This window comes from Hyaena hyaena, unplaced genomic scaffold (genome assembly GCF_003009895.1).
Source record: "Hyaena hyaena isolate Hyena2069 unplaced genomic scaffold, ASM300989v1 scaffold_46, whole genome shotgun sequence".
Classification (NCBI taxonomy): domain Eukaryota; kingdom Metazoa; phylum Chordata; class Mammalia; order Carnivora; family Hyaenidae; genus Hyaena; species Hyaena hyaena.
Window position 1 is genome coordinate 1,533,072 of NW_024080678.1, and position 19,215 is coordinate 1,552,286.

Sequence of the window (19,215 nt, forward strand, 5' to 3'; positions counted from 1 at the left end):
GGGATGGGAAAGGAGAGGTCTGAGAGAGGCAGTTTGGCGCCTCAACTTCTGGTATCACAGTATTTCCTGAAGGCAATACTTACCTGGAGGAAGGAGGATGAAGAAAAAGCCCAAGGGCAGGATGGGTGGGAAAAAGTTTATCAAAGGGGGAGCATTCAGCTGAGCTTACAAATCAAGAAAAACTGGGGCTCAGAGAGGCTAAGTGACTCAGCAAATATCACACAGTTCTGAAGTGGCAGGACTAAGCTATGAACCCAAGACAGATGTGAATTCCAAGTCCAAGTCAGAAATTACATCATGTCCACGGGAATAATTCCAGCTAATATTGTTGAAAAGTTAGCACACATCACGTCCTGCTCCAAGCACATTTTACCTGAAATAACTCACCTAGTCCTCACAACAACCATGATAATAAAGATTAGTATTGGGGGTGTCTGGGTGACTCAGTTGGTTAAGCGTCCGACTTCCGCTCAGGTCATGATCTCGCGGTTCATGAGATGAAGCCCCACATCAGGCTCAGTGCTGACAGCTCAGAGCCTGGAGCCTATCTCGGATTCTGTGTCCCCCTCCCCCCCCGCCCCTCCCCCGCTCATTCTCTGTGTGTCTCTCTCTCTCCTTCAAAAATAAATAAATATTTTTAAAAATATTAGTATTTAAGACAGGTACTCATAGATTTCTTCCCGTATGAAAGTAGAACCCCTTTACTTTTACAAAAGACCTGCATCACTACCTGTTTTTGCTATCTGAAAGCATTCTGAAGAGGATTTTCACTTTTACGAAAAAAGCCATTACTATACTAATATAGGTCTTTTGTAAAAGCAAAGGGGCATCATGTGAACTTTCAGAAAGTAGGAGATACTCTTAAATCCATTTTACAGGTGGAAAAAAAAACAACTGAGGTCACCCAGTTAATGGGTGACAGCACCAGGGTTTAAATCTAGACAGTGCACCTCCAGACTTTCTACTTTTTGCTCACAGTCAATGATCACTTCATTAAGCCCTTGATGGGGAGATATGTGTACACGGTGCCCCAAAAGGAAAGTAATCCTTGATTTTTTCGCTGGGACAGGCTGAGTCCAACACAAAGACCTCTGCTAAGACAGATAGGGCAGCACAGCACCCTTTCCCTTAAAATCAGTTTACATGCTTCTAATCCCAACAAGCCCCAAGGTTGCTCTATTTTCATACCAAAGCTGTACCCCAGATCTTCCTTACCCCAGATCAGGTCAGCTGTCGTGAAATAGACAGGTCCTTAATCTGCAGTCCAGAACGTAGGGAGGCAGAAGTGATAGCCTGCAGAGGGATTTGAATTTGGCCAGGAAAGAGTCTGGACTCAGGAGACGACAGGTCAGTGAAGAAGGTGGAAATCAGGTGCCAGAGGATCCCATCCCATCTCCAGACTCCATTAGCAGCCAGTGTCCTGGACTTTGGACTCCAAGCCGTTATAGAGAAGGGACAAGATGTGATCCTGGGTCTCTTCCCTTTTCAACTTTGACTCTGAACTTTGTGGGATGTGAAACCATTTGAGTCAGGGCCTCTAGGGCAATGGGCTTAGCTTCTGGCACTGAGCTACCTCATCCTTCCTCTCAGTGTCAGAAACATAGAAGCATTTAGGTTCAAGGTCTACCTTTGCCCTTCTGGGCTGTGCAACATTGGCCATGTTACTTAACCTCTCTGAGTCCCAGATTCCCATCTGTCAAATTAAGAGAGCTGATAGTGATGGCCCCTAATTTGCTGGATAATTATGAGAATTGAATGAAAGAGGTGATTTAAAAATACTCAGCATCGGGATGCCTGGGTAGCTCAGTCATTTAAGCTTCAAATTCTTGATTTCGGCTCAGGTTATGATCTCATGGCTTGTGAGTTCAAACCCCACATTGGGCTCTGTGCTGACAGTGCAGAGCCTGCTTGGGATTCTTTCTCTCTCTCTCTCTTTCTCTCTCTGCCCCTCCCCTGCTCATTCTCTCTCTTTCTCTAAATTAGTTAATTAAATAAATAAACATTAAAAAATATTTTTTAAATGCTTAACATCACCCTTGGCTCATTATAAGACTTCAGTAGATGTGTACTAATGCATTATTTTTTTTCTACCTTTCTTGAGGTATGATTGACACATAAAACTGTATATATTTAAGGTGTACAGGGTGTTGTTTGATATTCATATACAGTGTGAAATGATTAGGATATCCATTATTTTGAAGGCAAGAGAAAGAAAATCCCAGTTGGCACCCACTCAGGGACTTCCAGCACCCTCAGATCTGCCCGATCAGCCACTGAGGGCACCCCACGCCCCTCCCCCCAGTGGCTGCCGAGCGGTCAGCTCCTCCTCTTGCTGCTATCATGTTCTGCTCAGAAGGAAGGACAGACATGGACATGACCGGCAGAGCACTCCTGGGGACGTGGCATCAGAACCTGAGATTCCAGGAACAGCACACATTGCCAACACTCACTCTGTCCCCGTGAATTCTGGTACTCTTCTTCCCAGAAAGTTTTTAAAGAGAGAGAGACATGTATTCTTTTACTGACTTTAAAAGCACTGACCTTTTAATCTGTCCTTCCAGAGAGAAAATGGTTTGTGCTTCACAATTTCTTTGGAGTCAATGATCCTGAATACATTCATCGAAGCCGACTCTCATAAATCTCTATATGTACAAGTTAAAAAGATAATGAAGCTCTCGGATTCTGAGAGCCAGCCGTCCTCGACAATTAAAAGTCCCCAAATGCATTCACCTCAAACTCTTCTCTTTTTGAACCCAAAGAACTTTTCTCACCTTCTCACTCCTTCTCATAATAATTCAATCAAAACAATACTCCTTGAGCATATATTCCCGCCCCGTTCCAAGGTAGCCGTGGAGAGAATACAAAGTAAATAAGAGAATGGGGGCCCCTGTTCTCCAAGAACTTAGACCAGGCAAAGGGCAAATTTAATTCTTTATCTCACCAATATTGTTAGGTGGGTGCTAGAGACAGAACAGTGACCAGACAGACATGGTCCTTAAGGATATGGAGGTCAGGGGCCCCTGGGTGGCTCAGCCAGTTGAGTGTCCGACTTAGACTCAGGTCATGATCTCGCAGTTCACAAGTTCAAGCCCTATATCTGGCTCACTGCTGTCAGCCTGTCAGCGTGGAGCCCGCTTTGGATCCTCTGTCCCCCTCTTTCTGTCCCTCTCCCACTTCTGCTCTCCCAAAAATAAACATTTAAAAGGAAAAGAAAACATTGTTTTAAAAAAAAGGATATGGGGGTTAAAATCTAAAAAGCTATTGCAAATAAGTAATGAGCAATCCCCCAGTTAAAATCCAAGGCACAGATTGGTAGTGGGGGCCAGAGTAATCTGAGCTCCCGCTGTGGACAACACACAAAGGACACTTTGCAGGTAGTTTAGGATAGAGCTCTGTAAGGAAGGGGCTGCTTCGTGAGGGCACTAACTGACTGGCCCGCAGTCACATAAAGAGTATGGTGACAGAGCTGAGGTCTGAGCCCCAAGTGTGTGTTCTTTCAGCAGTAGTAGAACTGCTACAGTGGGAAGATTTGCCTAAGATGTTGAATCCAGAGCCCAGAGAATTGGCTGGCTCCCTAATTTCTGGTGCCCGCTAAAGCAAATTCCTCATTTGATACTGAGGTTTGCGGAAATGGACATGGTTTACCACAGTTTAACCACGTGTGTTGCTCCTTCCTTGCCTCAGGTCAAAGCCTCTGGCTTTGGAGAATTCCTGTTCCCAGCTCTCCTTTGTATGAGATGGAAGGTTCCCCTCTTTGTTCCTGGAAAGAGCCAGTCTTAATTTCCTAGGGTCACCATAACAATGAACCACTAACATGGCAGCTTTCAACAACAGAAATGTTTTGTCTCCCAATTCTGGAGGCCAAAACCCCCAAATCAAGGTGTCAACAGGGCCATGCTTCCTCCGAAGCTTCTAGGGGAGAATCTTTCCTGGCTCTTTCAACATGTGTTGGCTCTTGGTTTTCCCTGACTTGTGGCTGTGTCCCTCCAATCTCTACTCCCGTCTTCATATGGCCTTCTTCCCTGTGTCTCTGTGTCTTCTCATAGGGACACCAGTCACTGGATGCTGGTTCTACCCTAAATCCAGAATGATCTCACCTTGATATCTTTAACTAAATATAGCTGAAGAGATCTTATTTCCAAATAGGGTCACATTCTGAGCTCACATCTTCTGGGGAGATATTCTTCAACCCACCACTGGATCCTATCATCTATTTCTTTAGTTTTGTTTATTTGTTTGTTTTTAAGTTTATTTATTTATTTTGAGAGAGACAGAGAGAGCACAAGCAGGGGAGGGGCAGAGAGAGAGAGGGAGAGAGACAGAATTCCAGCAGGCTCCGCACTGCCAATGGAGAGCCCAACCTGGGGCTTGAACACAAGAACCGGGGGTGAGATCATGACCTGAGCCAGTCAAGAATGAGATGCTTAACCTACTGAGTGACCCAGGCATTCCTCTAGCTCTTTGTTTTATAAAGACAGATGTTGGTTAATACAAAATAGTCTTTCCTAAGCTTCATATTAAGATATAAGGGAAAAGTGGAGGGGACAGGGTCTAGAATGACCTGAAACGTTTTTATGGTGTCATTGGGTGAGATAGTAACAACACGGAATATAAGCTATGAGATATTCCTTGTAGTATCAACCTCATCATCTGCCAACTGTGTGACCTTGGACAAGTTGTTTAACCTCTCCAGGAGTTCCATTTCTCAGATAAGGAATGGAACTTTCCAGGGGTTTAGAAATAGTGAACCACCCACCAAAGATTTTTGTTATCCCTTCAATACTAGAGATTATTGCTTGAAAGCACCTCATCTGCCAAAGATCACATATCAAGTTCACTTTGCATCCCATTGGGGCGCCTGTGGCAAGACTTTGCTGATGGTATGTGTGTCACTTCCAGGCTAAGTTGGCTGAGCAGTGGTTATACTTTCTCCACCTCCCATTTCTCCATATCTAGACTGAATGAAAAAAACGCTGAGGGCCCAGGGGAGGATGCAGTCCCAAGATAGGCAGACTCAGTGTCTCTGAGTCACTACAGGGAAGGCTAGCCAGTAGCAAGGAGCAAAGATGTCAAACCGGTAAATGAACCAGAAAGAAGCATCCGCTATGCTGTCTCTTCGAGTTGGGGCTTTATTTGTGAAAGCACGTTAATATCAGCCAAATGATACCCTACCCAAAGCCATGAAACAGGAAGACTGAAATACAACCACACTTTTCCTCTGAGCCCCACACCCTTCCCACCATGCTTTCCTGTTCTCAGATATGAAAGGGAGCGGGATCTGGACTGAGGCCAGAATCTCCATCCCAGAACCAAGATGAGCATTTGGCCCGAATAGAGCTTATCCTAAATCTCTCAGGAAACGGCATTTGATGGATGCGGTGCAGAAAATCCAGTGCTAAGGGGTGCACAGAGTAATGCTGGAAACGTGGACTGAGTTTATCAGCATGAAGATAGAGGGTGAGCTCAGTGCCAGATTCGGAGGGAAATCTCCACACGGATGAGCAATTCTTCGGTTTCTACAAAGGGAGATATCTTCAAAACCTGTAGTGACCTCTTTCAGACTTAACTGCGTCTTCATTTTCCACACAAGCAGCCCAGCGCAGGACAATGTCTCAGAGACATTTTACTGTTCTTTTAATAAACCTAAGCCCTCTCTTCTCTCTCCTGCTACAGAAATGTATGGGCCTGACGTAAAGAAATCGCTAACTACAATTTCGAACATCAGATATTGAAAGTCAACTGTTGGAGCTTATAAAATAAAATAAAAAGAACACTTCTCATAGAGTACATTCCTTTGAAAAGCCTTTGTATTTCCCAGCATTGAAGTGATGGTGTTTCATTCAGCCAAACAGAAGAAATTTGAAGCCATTGTAGAATATCCAGGGGAAATTTGCGGATGGAATATTTTGCCTGGGATTAAAGGCATGTTTGGGCAAATGCTTAGCATTTAATTATACATAGGAGATCCCATCAAAGCTGGGGCTTTGTTTGGTTGTGGAAAGCACTTTATTACTGCATTGAATGCCTTGTGTTGTGGTTAGTTTTATACATTCAGAGCCCTGGGTTTGAAGCTTCACAGACACGATGTTGAGGAATTTATCATAAGGTTTTGGTCCTTGGAACCCAAAACAACATTCTGATCTAGCCATCCTGTCTTCATCCCAAGGGAGAGATACTCCCAAGGGACAATGACAAATGGGAAAAGTCAGCAAAATTTTATTGTGGTTGGGCTTGTGCCCAAACCTACATGCAGTGCTGTCTGGTAGATTTACCTGGAGAATGTATAGGTATTCACCTGACGTCTGTGAGGAATGGATCTACTCTGACCCCACAGGGCAGAACCTCATTTTTATCAAGTGACAAATTCAAGTCTGAGAGAGAGAGAGATAGGCCATAATCAACCCTTTGCTACACAGTCAACCCCCTTCTAAAATACCAAGCCTATTCAGATTTCCAGAACTTACCTATCAGATGAGGAACTCCTGGGTAGAGGGCAAAAGGAAAGCAAAGTTTGGGGGGTGGAGGAGGGCGAATCATCTGGATGCATCTCACACCCTAAAAACCTACCTTCCCTCAAAACACAACCTTCTCTCTCTTACCACATTTTGTGCCCCTGGGAAAGCCATCAGTCCCACTTTTACCCTGTCTAGATGGCTGACACGAATAATAAAAGGAATAAAATACATACAGTTCCTAAAGCAATACCTGAACTCTACCAAGGTGCCGCCTTTCCTAGCTCAGATCAAAACAGGCCCTAGTCACTTGGGATGAGCACTGGGTGTTAAATGGAAATCAACTTGACAATAAACTATAAAATAAAAAAAAAAGAAAAGAAATAAAAGTTTTCATGAAAAACAAAAAAAATAAAAAACAAAATAGGCCCTAGAGATTAGGGAGAAGTCTGAGCACAAGTTGGAGGTCAGGTGGCCTCAGCCGCAGAGAGGAGGAAGGCTGAGTTAGAAGGTGCTGGTCTGAGCGAGCTTTGGGAGGAGGGCTTTTGTCTTTGACAAGACAAAACCCAGAGCAAGAAACAAGAGGCAGTCTCACTCTAGGCTGGAGTACAGGTCACAAAGAGATCCTCAGCTAGGCTGAGTATTCGGGGATTTTTTTTTCCCTTTGATGAAGAAGCTGGTTAGTTCCAGAGCCTGAGGCAGCCCTGGCCTGCTGTGGGGATAAATGCCCTGGGCTGCAGTGGATCGGAGAAAGGTGGGGGCAGGGAGTCAGGTGGGTTATTACAGATTCCAGGGGCCAGCCTACAGAGGAAGTGGAGTCTGGCGATCACAGGCCAAAGAAGTGCCAACGCTTTTTGACAACTGTCATTTGATTTAATTGTTCCGAGGCAGCATCGCTCAGCAGTAAATATGCTGTGGAGGTTCAAGAGAACTCGGAGGTTCTATTGGCCACTTGGTGTGATGAACAACTGAATCATTCCATCAAAGGGGGGCGGGGGCCGGGGGAAGGGTGGAGACTGCCGTGAGGATGCTGTGCTGCCCTATTGTTCTGGCAGGAAAATGTCCAGGACTCAGAGCTCAGTGGCTCCTCTTCCTGGCCCTGCTCCCTGATCTAGAAGTTTATTCAAGTTCATTCTTGTTCAGTCCTCCCTGCCCTACTGGGGAGGCCACGGAGAGCTGGCTTGCGTAGGTCTCCCAATGACTGGGCATGTACAAAGGGTGTTCCTTAACAGTGCCGTTCAAGGTTATAATGACTTACATTTATTGAACATTTATAATTTCTTTTTTTATTTTTTAACGTTTATTTATTTTTTTAGAGAAAGACAGAGCATGAGCAGGGGAGGGGCAGAGAGAGAGGGAAACACAGAATCTGAAGCAGGCTGCAGGCTTTGAGCTGTCAGCACAGAGCCCAACGTGGGGCTCAAACTCAGGAACTGTGATATCATGACCTGAGCCGAAGTCAGAAGTTCAACCTACTGAGCCATGCAGGCGCCTCTGAGCATTTATAATTTGAAAGCCTGGCATAAGTGCATTTTAAGAATTACCTCTTCTCATTCTCTAAATAACTGTATGGATTCACAACAGTTATAATACCAATTGTTCCAATGAAGAAACGGAGGCTCACATGTGTTAACTAACTTGCCCACAAACACACAGCTGGTCAGCAAGCCAGAACTCACTCCAGCGACCACACCTCCAAACTCCGTGGCCTTGCTCCCAGGAATAGGAGACTGGCGGAAGCACATACTTGGTGCCATTTCCTCTAGAATGCATGTGGTTACAGGTAGCAGATTCCTTGCTCAGGTGTAGTTAGTATTTGCCTAATTAGAATTAGAATTGTTAGTATTAGAATCGTTAGTACTTGCTTGATAAATTCAGTCCCCCATCAATGTAAGGTCTCTGGCCAAAGTCTCTGAAGTTTCCTTGGCCTTTCCCTAGTGGCTGACAGATACCATCACAGTCCCAAGTGTGACATCCTACCTAAGAGTTACCACCCCTTTCCCTGCTCCCCTTTGAAGGGAGACTCTAAAAAAATTTTCCTTACCCTCTGTTTCTCCTTCGTCTCCTGCCATTCTCTCAGGAACCCAATCCATTCAGGCTATGTTTTGTACCAACCCCATTAAATCGGCTCCTTTGAAGGTCACCAAATGACCTTCACATTGCCTGATCCAACAGTCAACTCTTGGTCCTGACTCTTAAGCCATCAGTGGCCTCTGATACACACGACAGCTCCATCCTTTGTGAAGGACTCTTCCCACATTTTTTTTTAATGTTTTATTTATTTCTAGGAGAGAGAGAGAGACAGCGTGAGCAGGGGAGGGTCAGAGAGAGAGGGAGTGACAGACTCTGAAACAGCCCCAGGCTCCGAGCTGGCAGTCAGCACAGAGCCCGACGTGGGGCTCGAACCCACGAACCGCGAGATCATGACCTAAGCGAAAAGTCGGATGCTTAACCGACTAAGCCACCCAGGTGCCCCGGACTGTTCCCACTCTTGATCCTCCTTTTACTTTTCCATCTCACTCCTCTGCTGGCTTCCCTTCATCTTTGGCAGCTCCCAAATTTCGGTGCGTCATAAGGCCCATTCTTCTGTAGGTCTTGAACAATCCCTAGGTAATACTATCTGGTAGGGCTTTAAACACCACTCATAAACTTATCAGCCAACGTGTATGTCTCCAGCACTAAATTCCATACCGAAATATAAGGCTGACTTTTTGACATCTCTACCTACCTGTCTCCAGAGTTTACATGCCCGCAACCTGAACTGTTGATCCCACTCTTTTTCCCAAATCTAATTCTTCCTCTGATGACCCTTCTCAATAAATGGTAACTCTATTCTTCCAGGTGCTCAGTCCAAACCACTGGAATGATTCTTGACTTCCACCTTTCTTTATCACTCTGCATCCAAACCATCAGAAAATCCTATTTGGTCTAGCTTTGAAAGAAATCTGTAATCAGACTACTTCTCGCCATCTCTTCTACTAATCCTCTGACTCAAGCAAGCCACCTTCACTGCTCACCTGGGTTGTTGCACTGACCTCTTACTCTGCGCTTCCACCTTTGCTTTATCATAATACATTCTCCAAAAAGTAGCCAGGGTCATGATTTAGAAACACAAGTCATTCCTCAACAATAAGTGCTCTCTTCAAAGCTTGGGGCGCCTGGCTGGCTCAGTCAGTTAAGCGTCCGTCTTCAGCTCAGGCCATGATCTCACGGTTTGTGGGTTCGGGCCCCGCGTTGGGCTCTGTGCTGACAGCCCAGAGCCTGCTTCAGATTCTTTGTCTCCCTCTTTCTCTGCCCCTCCCCTGCTCATGCTCTGTCTCAAAAATAAATAAATGTTAAAAAAAAAAAAAAAAGAATATGAAAAGCTCATCCTCTGGCCACCATGCCCCCCCCAACTATCTCTCTGATCTTAATTCCTAACGCTTTTAGCCTACTTCAGTGTAATTGCAGGTTCTGACTACTGGCAGGTTATGTAATCAGTTTATGTAGTCGTGACCAGAATTTTTAATAAAAAGAAGAGACAATATTATAGAACACTGCATATAGTAAAGGTAAGTATTCTTTTGTAAAACTCTGAATTCAGTGAGTGGGTATATGCGCGTGTGTGTGCATGCATGTGTACGTGTGTGTACTGGGCCCCCATATAAAATTTATGTCTCACCATGAGTGATGGTCCAAAAGTTTAAGCCTTAGATCATTCTGCTCCAATCACTCAGATGTCTCTTTAGTTTCTCCAACATGGCAACCACACCTCTGAAGGACTTTACCCTCTGCCTGAAATTCTCTTCCACAGGCACTTTGCAATCTTTCCTCAAGGTTCATCTGATGAGAGAGGTCTTCTCTGGTCACATTATATAAAATAGCTCCATCCATCCTATCTTGCTCAATTTCTTTTCATTTGGGTTCTTACCACTTGACATACTATAGATTAATTTGTTAACTGTGGTGTGCACAGCAGTGCAGAACCCTTAAAATGATCATGCATCTCACGAACAATGCAATCTCAACAATGGGAAAAATTATGATTGTTCCATGACCTTGAAAAATGTTCAAGACAGTACTCTTACTATCACTTGTAAATCTAGAGAGAAATGATAAAATGAAACTGATGCCATAGTCCTATTTCCCTTCCTATGTGTCCCCTCTCTGTGACAAGATTATATGTCTTGGCCCCATTTCCCTCAGATTTGCCGAGGACAATGGAATATGAGAGCAAGTGATACCTGACTTTGGAGCAAAGTCTTAAAAGCTAGCTCTTGGTTCATCATGTCTCTCTTTTCAGTCCCAACAGAGGCTTCTCCATATGCTGACAAGGTAAGATGATGTAGAACACAGCTACAGACAACCCTCCAGTGCTCTTGTAAGGTAAGCAAAAAGCAAATCTTTACTATTTTAAGCCAGTGGTTCTTAAACTTTACTATGCACAAAAACAGTCAGAGGGCTTGGTAAAGCAAAGACTGGTCAGCCCCTTCCTAAGATAGTCTCAGTAAGTCTAAGGAAGAGACAAGAATCTGCATTTCTTTTTTTTTTTCTTAATTCAAATTATTCAACATACTGTGTAGTCTTGGCTTCAGAAGTAGAACCCAGTGATTCATCTCGACACCCAGTGCTCATCCCCACGAAGTGCTCCCCCCTTAATGCCCATCACCCACCCACCACCCCTCCAGCAACTCCCAATTTGTTCTCTGTGTTTAAGAGTCTCTTATGGTTTGCCTCCCTCTCTGTTTTTATGCTGAGTGAAATAAGTCAGAGGAAGACAGATATCATATGATTTCACTCATGTGGAATTTGAGCAACACAACAGACAACATAGGGGAAGGGAAGGAAAAATATGATAAAAAAGACTCTGCATGTCTAACACTTTCCTGGGTGATGCTGCTGCTGCTTTTCAGGAACTGCACATTGAGAATCACTGTTCTAAGTCACTAAAGATTTGGGGGCACAATTGTTACTGCAGCATAACTTAGCCTATGCTGACTGGCAAAGAGCAGAATAAACAACTTATATACAGACACAGGAAAAGAACATCTCAGGCAGAAGGTACTTCATGGCTTTGGAATCAGATATATTGGAATTAAATCCCCCTTCTTCGCTGTGTCAGAGATTGTACCAAGATTCATGAAAGTGAGTTAGATTTTCTTCTCTCAGAAAGTTCATACCCTTTGGAATATTATCCAAATTTTTTTAAAAAAAAAGGCTCCCTAATCACTCCGTTACCCAATGGTATGACACTTACAATTCCCTCAAGTGACATTACACTGAATCACGATGGGCCAATTTAAGTATTTCTCTCAGAAATTTAAAATTCGATTAAAGGTATCATAGTTAAGTTGTTATTTCATTATTCAGTTTCTTTGTTATTGTTGTTAAAGTAACAAAAGAGCCTGAGGAAAAAAGAGAAATGAGATATTGAGAGAACTTTGGTACCATAGCAAAGAGAACATGCTCTCAGTTTCGGTGTTCTAGAGCATCGATGGAGGCTGACACACTGGCACTCTGGAGAGCAGAAAGAGGAGACCAACATTTCTTATGGCTTCCCTGTGGCTCACCTCACAGTTCGTCTTTATCTCGTCCCTTCTCTCTGCTTATCACCGTCTCACCCCTTACGTGAGGGTGAGACATCCCCAGGCCTAGTGTCCATTCTCCAGGACTGGCTCTAGACGTAACTGCCTCTGTGGTGTTCTAGGTAATACCTGCTGAGCCTTCCAACTCTCCATTACTGTGCTTGTCACAGTGCTTGACATGTACTGAACTCTCATTAACCATCAGATGGGTAAATGGATGGCTGGGTGGGTGGATGGTAGGATAGTAGAGTTATTAAATGAATGAGCCCTGGAATCAAGCAGAATTGGTTTGGAATCCAGCTCCATCACTTACTACACCTCAGGAATTGTGGGCAGACGATAAAATTTTCCACACCAGTCTTCTCATCTGAAAAATATTGCCTGCGTCATGGAGTAGAATATTCAGTAATAATAGCTTTTCAAAACTCATTATAGGAGCTAGGTTATTGGATAGTGAAGGACCCTCCTTCAAGATTGTTTCGACAATGATGGACCAGGAGGAGGCAGATGCTGAGGTAAGGAGGGCGGTCGGGGGCGGGGGGGGGGGGAGTGTAAAAGATCATTTAGGATTCAAGAATGGGTGAAATGATTTTTACTATCCTGAAGACCCACACTGATAAAAGTAAACAAAACAATCAGCTTCAGGGATCTCCATGGACATCCAGAAGCGACTTGGGGAGGGCGAAAGGGAGATGCATATACTCCCTTTTTCCTTTTACAACCTTGAGAAAGTGAGTTAAGAAGTGGCTTTAATTCCCATCTGCTGGTGCTCTAACACAGAAGCCTTTAGAAAGCCTTTAACCCTAAAGGCTCTGATACTAAACTATTTGAAATCCCTCTTCCTGTGGGGTGAAAAAATAGAAGTCACTGCCTTTAAATGTCCATGCAGGAAAACAGAAATCCAAGTAGGAAATTTGGGGGAAAAAAAGATGCAATCCAAGGAAAGAGCTATAAAGTGTTGCTGAGGCTGAGAAAGCAAAGAGCAGAAGGTGTGATAACCTGGGGCTGAAAAACTGCAGGAAGCAGCAGACACCCTAGGGCGGGAGGAAGAGGGAGAGAGGATGGTGCCACCCAGGGTGCATCCACGCCAGTGCCACAGCCATGCCACCCGGTCAGCGCAGGAACTCCCAGGGAGAGCTGGCTCCCAGTCCATGCTCAGACCATGAGAAGGGCTGCTGATGACACACACACACGGAAGGACACCCCCTTCTGAGGCTATCGTCACCAAGAACCAGGTGCTGTGTCTGACACTGGGATCATTCCAAAGGGAAGCAGCCCTCTCCGGAGACCCTGCCAAAGGCAGAAAAAGAAGCCAATACAAAGCCTTTCCCTTTCTGACAGTGTCTCCTTATTGATAAAATTGAACAAGGAGCCAGATGGCAGGGGAGTTCAGGAAATGTAATTTAGACAGGCTCACAGCCTCAGCATTACAATCAAAGGTACAAGTCTATTACCTTGACTGCAGAACGGAAAGTAAGCTGGAGGGAGGTGAAGATGATGATGATGATGATGACGACGATGATGACGATGATGATAATGATGATGATGTCATTGATGATGATGATGACAACAGTAAAGACAATGGTGATGATGACGACAGTTATAATAGAAATACATTGACAGTAGCAAAACCAGCATTTAGGGCCAGGCACTGTCCTAGGCACCACACGGATTTACTCAGGAACAAGAAGGAAGGGAAAGGAGAGGAATCACAGGGAAACAGAATGAAGGAGAAGTAGCCCTGCTGCTCTGGGATTGAGCATTTCATCCTTGAAGAATTTTCTGTCCTTGGCCTCTCTCACACCCCTCCCCTTACACACACAGACAGAGGAGAAACACACACACACACACACACACACACACACACACACACACCCCGAACAAGTATTGGCTGACAGCTGGGGGCTGGCCATGGTGCTGAGAACTCTTTATAGTATTACCTTATTCAATTTTCACAAAAATCATATGTTGAAAAGAGAAACAGGACAAGAGAGGTTAAATAAGTCGCTCACAGCCAGTAAATAGCTCACAGATGGTAAAATTTAGTTCTGTCTGATTTCAGAGCCCATGCTCCTTCAAATTAAGTAGAAAGAGTAAAAGCTGTTCTCACCCAGATGTCCAAAACCAGCACTCCTACCTGCTCCCTCTCAGAACGCTGCCTTCATTTCTAGAGAGGCTCTGGCTGTGGGGCTGTCTTTTAACTGCGAATCTACTGCAGGAGTGGGGAGCCTCTGGCCTGGGGCTAGCCACTCTGGCCTAAAGGGGATTTGCTTTGAGAAAGGGGTTTTGAAGTTGACAATGAAAGTAATTTCCCTTCTAATGGAGCCTAAATAGCTGATCTTGAAAGCCCAGTCAAGTAAAGAATAGTTTAAAAGAAAGAAAGAAAAATTCAAAGTACTGCCACAAACTGCCCACCCCCCAAAAGCAGACAGGATTCAAATACAGTGAACTATCTAAACTGAAGAGAAAGGACCGATAACCCTTTAATTGTCTGCAGCTTTACTGAGGTGTCATTGAAATGCAGTGTCTGTCAGTTTAAAGTGTACAATGTGATTTGATACATGTATACATTGAGACGTGATGATCACAGTATGGTTAGTTAACACCTCCACTTCCTCACATAATGAACTTTGTGTGTGTGGTGATAACATTTAGGATTTAGTCTCTTGACAACTGTCAAGTAAATAGCACGGTCCTGTAATCAGTCACCTTGCTGTATACTAGTGATCCCCAGAACGTATTCATTCTATAGCTGAAGTTCGTACCCTTTGACTAACCTCTCATTTCCCCAACCGCTGCCCCTTCCACTTTCTGTTTGTATGAATTTGGCTTTTTCAGATTCCACGGGTAAGTGACATCTTACATACAGTATTTTTCTTTCTCTGTCTGACTTACTTCCTTTAGCATAATGCCCTGAGGTCCATCGATGTTCTTGTAAATGTCAGACTTTCCCTTTTTTGTGGCTGAATAATATTCCACTGTGTATATATCCCAGGTTCGTGTCCATTCATCCACCAACAGACACTTAGACTGTTCTCACGTCTTGACTCCTACGAATAAAGTTGCAGTGACTGGGAGTGCAGATATTTCTGCGACGATGATGTCATTTTCTTCGGAAATACTCCCAGAAGTCAGATTACTGCATCATGTGGTAAGTTCTATTTTGAATATTTTAAGGAACCTCTGTACTGTTTTTCCATAATGGTTGCACCAGTTTACATTTTCACCAACAGTGCACAAGGCTTTCCTTTTCTCCACACCCTCACCAACACTTGTTATTTCTTGTCTTTTTTGATAATAACCATCCTAACAGATGTGAGGTGATATATCTCATTGCAGTTTTGGCTTGCATTTCCCTGATGATTAGTGATGTTGAGCACCTTTTCACATATTTTTTGGCCAGCTGCATAACCTCTTTGGAAAAAATATCTATTCCCCTTGCCCATTTTTTTTGAAATTAAATTTTTAAATTATAATTTATTATCAAATTGGTTTCCAATATAACACCCAGTTCTCATACCAACAAGTGCCCTCCCCCATGCCCATCACCCACTTTCCCCTCCACCCCCAGCAATCCTCAGTTTGTTCTCAGTATTTAAGAGTCTCTAATGGTTTGCCTCCCTCCTTCTCTGCAACTTTTTTCCCCCTTCTACTCCCCCATGGACTTCTGTTAAGTTTCTCAAGATTCACATATGAGTGAAAACATGTGACTGACTTAGCATAATACCCTCCCTTTGCCCATTTTTAAATTGGATATTTTAGGTTTTTTTTTCTTTTTGGTATTGAGTTGCATGAGTTCCTTATATTTTTTTTTAATTTTTTTTAAAATGTTTTATTTATTTCTAGGAGAGAGAGAGAGATAGCGTGAGCAGGGGAGGGTCAGAGAGAGAGGGAGTCACAGACTCTGAAACAGGCTCCAGGCTCTGAGCTGGCAGTCAGCACAGAGCCCGACGCGGGGTTCGAACCCACGAACCGCGAGATCATGACCTAAGCGAAAGTCGGACGCTTAACCGACTAAGCCACCCAGGCGCCCCTAGTTCCTTATATATTTGATAAGGTGCTAAGGCCCAGTAGACTTTTTGAATTAATTAATTAATTATTTTGAGAGAGAGAGAGAGAGCACAAGTGGGATAGAAGCAGAGACAGAGGTAGAAAAAATCCAAGCAGGCTCCACACCATCAGTGCAGAGCCCAGTGCAGGGCTCGAATTGACAAACCGTGCAATCATGACCTGAGCTGTGAGCAAGAGTCAGTTGCTTAACTGACTGAGGCACCCAGGCACCCTTAATAGACATTTTTTTTTACAAGAAGCCACAGGTGTTAAGGTTCATCTGTGTATGGGTGCCTCCCCTGAGACAGAAGCGACCTAAGCAGTGGTCGGTCAAATTCCTACCTATATGAATGGATTCACTGTCTTTTTCCGAGAGACTTTTCTGATGATGAAAAAAGATAAAAGCATCCACTGGTGCCCCAGGCAAGAAGGAAAAGGGGCCACTCTATTTGTTTTCTATCACTATTGATTTCCATCACCAGAACAGATTACAACGGACTTAGCAGAGCCCAAGACAGCACAGTTTCTATGCGTTGAGTGTCTGATCATGGCTTAGGGTCCTGCAGTGAAGGGTCACAAGGCTGCAACAAAGGTATTTGGCGAACGAGGTTCTCATCTGAGGCCAGAGATCCTCTTCCCAGCTCATTCAGGTTGTCAGCAGCAGTGTTTGGTTCCCTTCAGTTATAGGACTCAAGGAACCTTGCTTCTTCAATGCCACACATGCACACACACACACACACATACACACACGTTGAAGAAGGAAGAGAGTGTGGGATGATTCAGCCAGCAAAGTGAGAGTTCCATAACATAATATGATCCCAGCAGTGATGCCCCATTACTTTCTGTGTATGACTGGTGGGAAGCAAGTGGCAGGGCCCAGCCACACAGAAGGGGGGCTCATACAAGGGTGAGAACGCCCAGAGGCGGGGCCCATAGGGAACACCCTAGTCTGTCGGCCACAACCCCTGAGGCTGCCAAACACGACAGTGAGGCCATGCTGCTGAGAACCCTCCTGCTCTCCTTCTTTCTCTCCCCATTTTGCACCGATACACACCCACTCCTTGCCCACCTCCCCTCCTACCAGCCCACGCAGCAGCTCCTGATCACACTTCCCAGGGGCCCACCAGCAGCCTCTGTTGCTCAGGGATCTCCCGATGACAGGTCCAGGACAGGGAGGAAGACCCTGGAGGGCTCTGCTTGTGTCACTGGGTCCACACCTCAGGCCCCGCACCTGCACCTGCTATGGGAATGGAGAGGAGGGGATTAGCAGCTGATGAGAAGCATGGGTGTGTTTAAACCTTCTCCCCACATAATCTCTTATTGACCGAGAAACATCACAGGGAGGTGTCTGGGAGGAATTAACACTAATCCCTTTCCAACTCTTGGGCGGCTTTACTCACCAGCCCCTCCTCGCCTGGACAACCACGGGAGTGGGTTAGTCACAGAGGATGCTGGGTAATCAATTAGGATGCTAACACACCACCTTTAGACATGTATTAGCCCTGGTCCCACCAGCACATTCTTAAATAAATCACAATAAAAGTGAGATTTGGAGCATCACAAATGAATTAAAAGAAGAAGATGAAAGTGGAGAGAAACAGGCATGGCATGGGGTTTCATTTAAATAGGAAAGGAGAAGATGGGACATAAAAGGTAAGAAAAATGAAGGGAAAGGAGGAGAGGAAAGGAAGGGATGAATCATTTGTCTTTTAAAATTTAATTCTGTGGCTAGAAAGTGGGCCAGACAAGCCCCCCAGGCCTGCTCAAAGGGAAGATTCACAGCAGTGAAAGTGTAACAAGAGGCAAGTGGTCTGAGGTCAAGTTCTTGACAACTGAGAGAAGGCCGGCCCTATCTCTTGGGTCCATACTGCCGATCACAAAGCTGGATACAGAGGAGATATTTTGGAAATGTTTGTTAAATGGATCGGTCTTTTGTTTCCTACACCAGCCACATTATTCTGCTCCAGAACTCTGGTCACCCCATCTCCATTCATGCTTCCATCGATTCATCTATTCATCAGACATTTACTGAGTGCTACCAGTCTGTGCCGGGCATGATGATCATATATGGTGTTAACACAGCGAGTCAGTGGACACGGTTGCTTTCCCCATATGTTTCTGCTCTTGGGCAGAAATCCTAAAAGTGAGAAGACATTCTAGGCAATAAGTAGAAGTTGTACCCATAGGAGAGGCATTTAACCCATTTTTATGGGGTAGAGAAAACCTTCTGGAGCTAGTTACACCCAAGATAAGACTAAAAAGTGACAACAGATGAGTGAGCTTGGGACAGGGACCTTCCATGTAGAGAGAAGAATGTGCTCCAAGCCCTGGAGTCAGAGTAGCACGTTAGAGGAAACCAACATGGTTCAGAATGACATGGGCATGACCAGGTCCAAGTTACCAAGTTCAAGAAGTGCAGGAACATCTGAGATACAAGACTGGAGGAATAAGCAGAGTCAGATAATATTTGATATTCTGTTCTAAGGCAACAGGCAATAGAGACCAACTGGAGGGTTTTAGGCAGGCAAAATGGCATGGTCCAATTTGTGTTTAGCTCAAAACTAGACAAAAAGAGATAAAATGGAAGGTAGTAATGGACCAGGTGAAAGATGAAGGTAACTTGAATATGAGACATAGTGAGGGTGATGGGAAGAAGTGAAGAGATTGGGGAAAAAAATCTAACAGAGCTTAGTGGACAATTGGACGTGGCGGGATAGTCAGCAATGACTTTCCTCCTGGTATCTATGATGCCCAAATGGGTGGATGGTGGTGCCATTTTCTGGGAGAGTAGGAAGGTGTTTGGAGAGAAGACCAATGACGGGCTCAAGTGTAGAGGAGTTCATGGGACATTCAAGCAGAGAGATGTCCAGTGGCTTCCTGGGAGCAGTCTAGGCTGGTAGCACCAGCATATGGGCACTAATCAAGGCCATGAGACCAGATGAGATTACACAGGCAGACATAGTTCCTGCAGCCCTGCCCTGCCCTATTCATTCTTCTTCTTCTTCCAGACCCTTAACAGACCCTGCCAGATCCTTGACCAGAGGTGTGCACATGGCTGAGCTCCCCTAACATGGACTTTGTAGCAGCTTTGGGGCGGGGGAGGGGACAGCTTCCTTAGCATCAGGTTTGGGCAGCAGAAAAACTTTCTG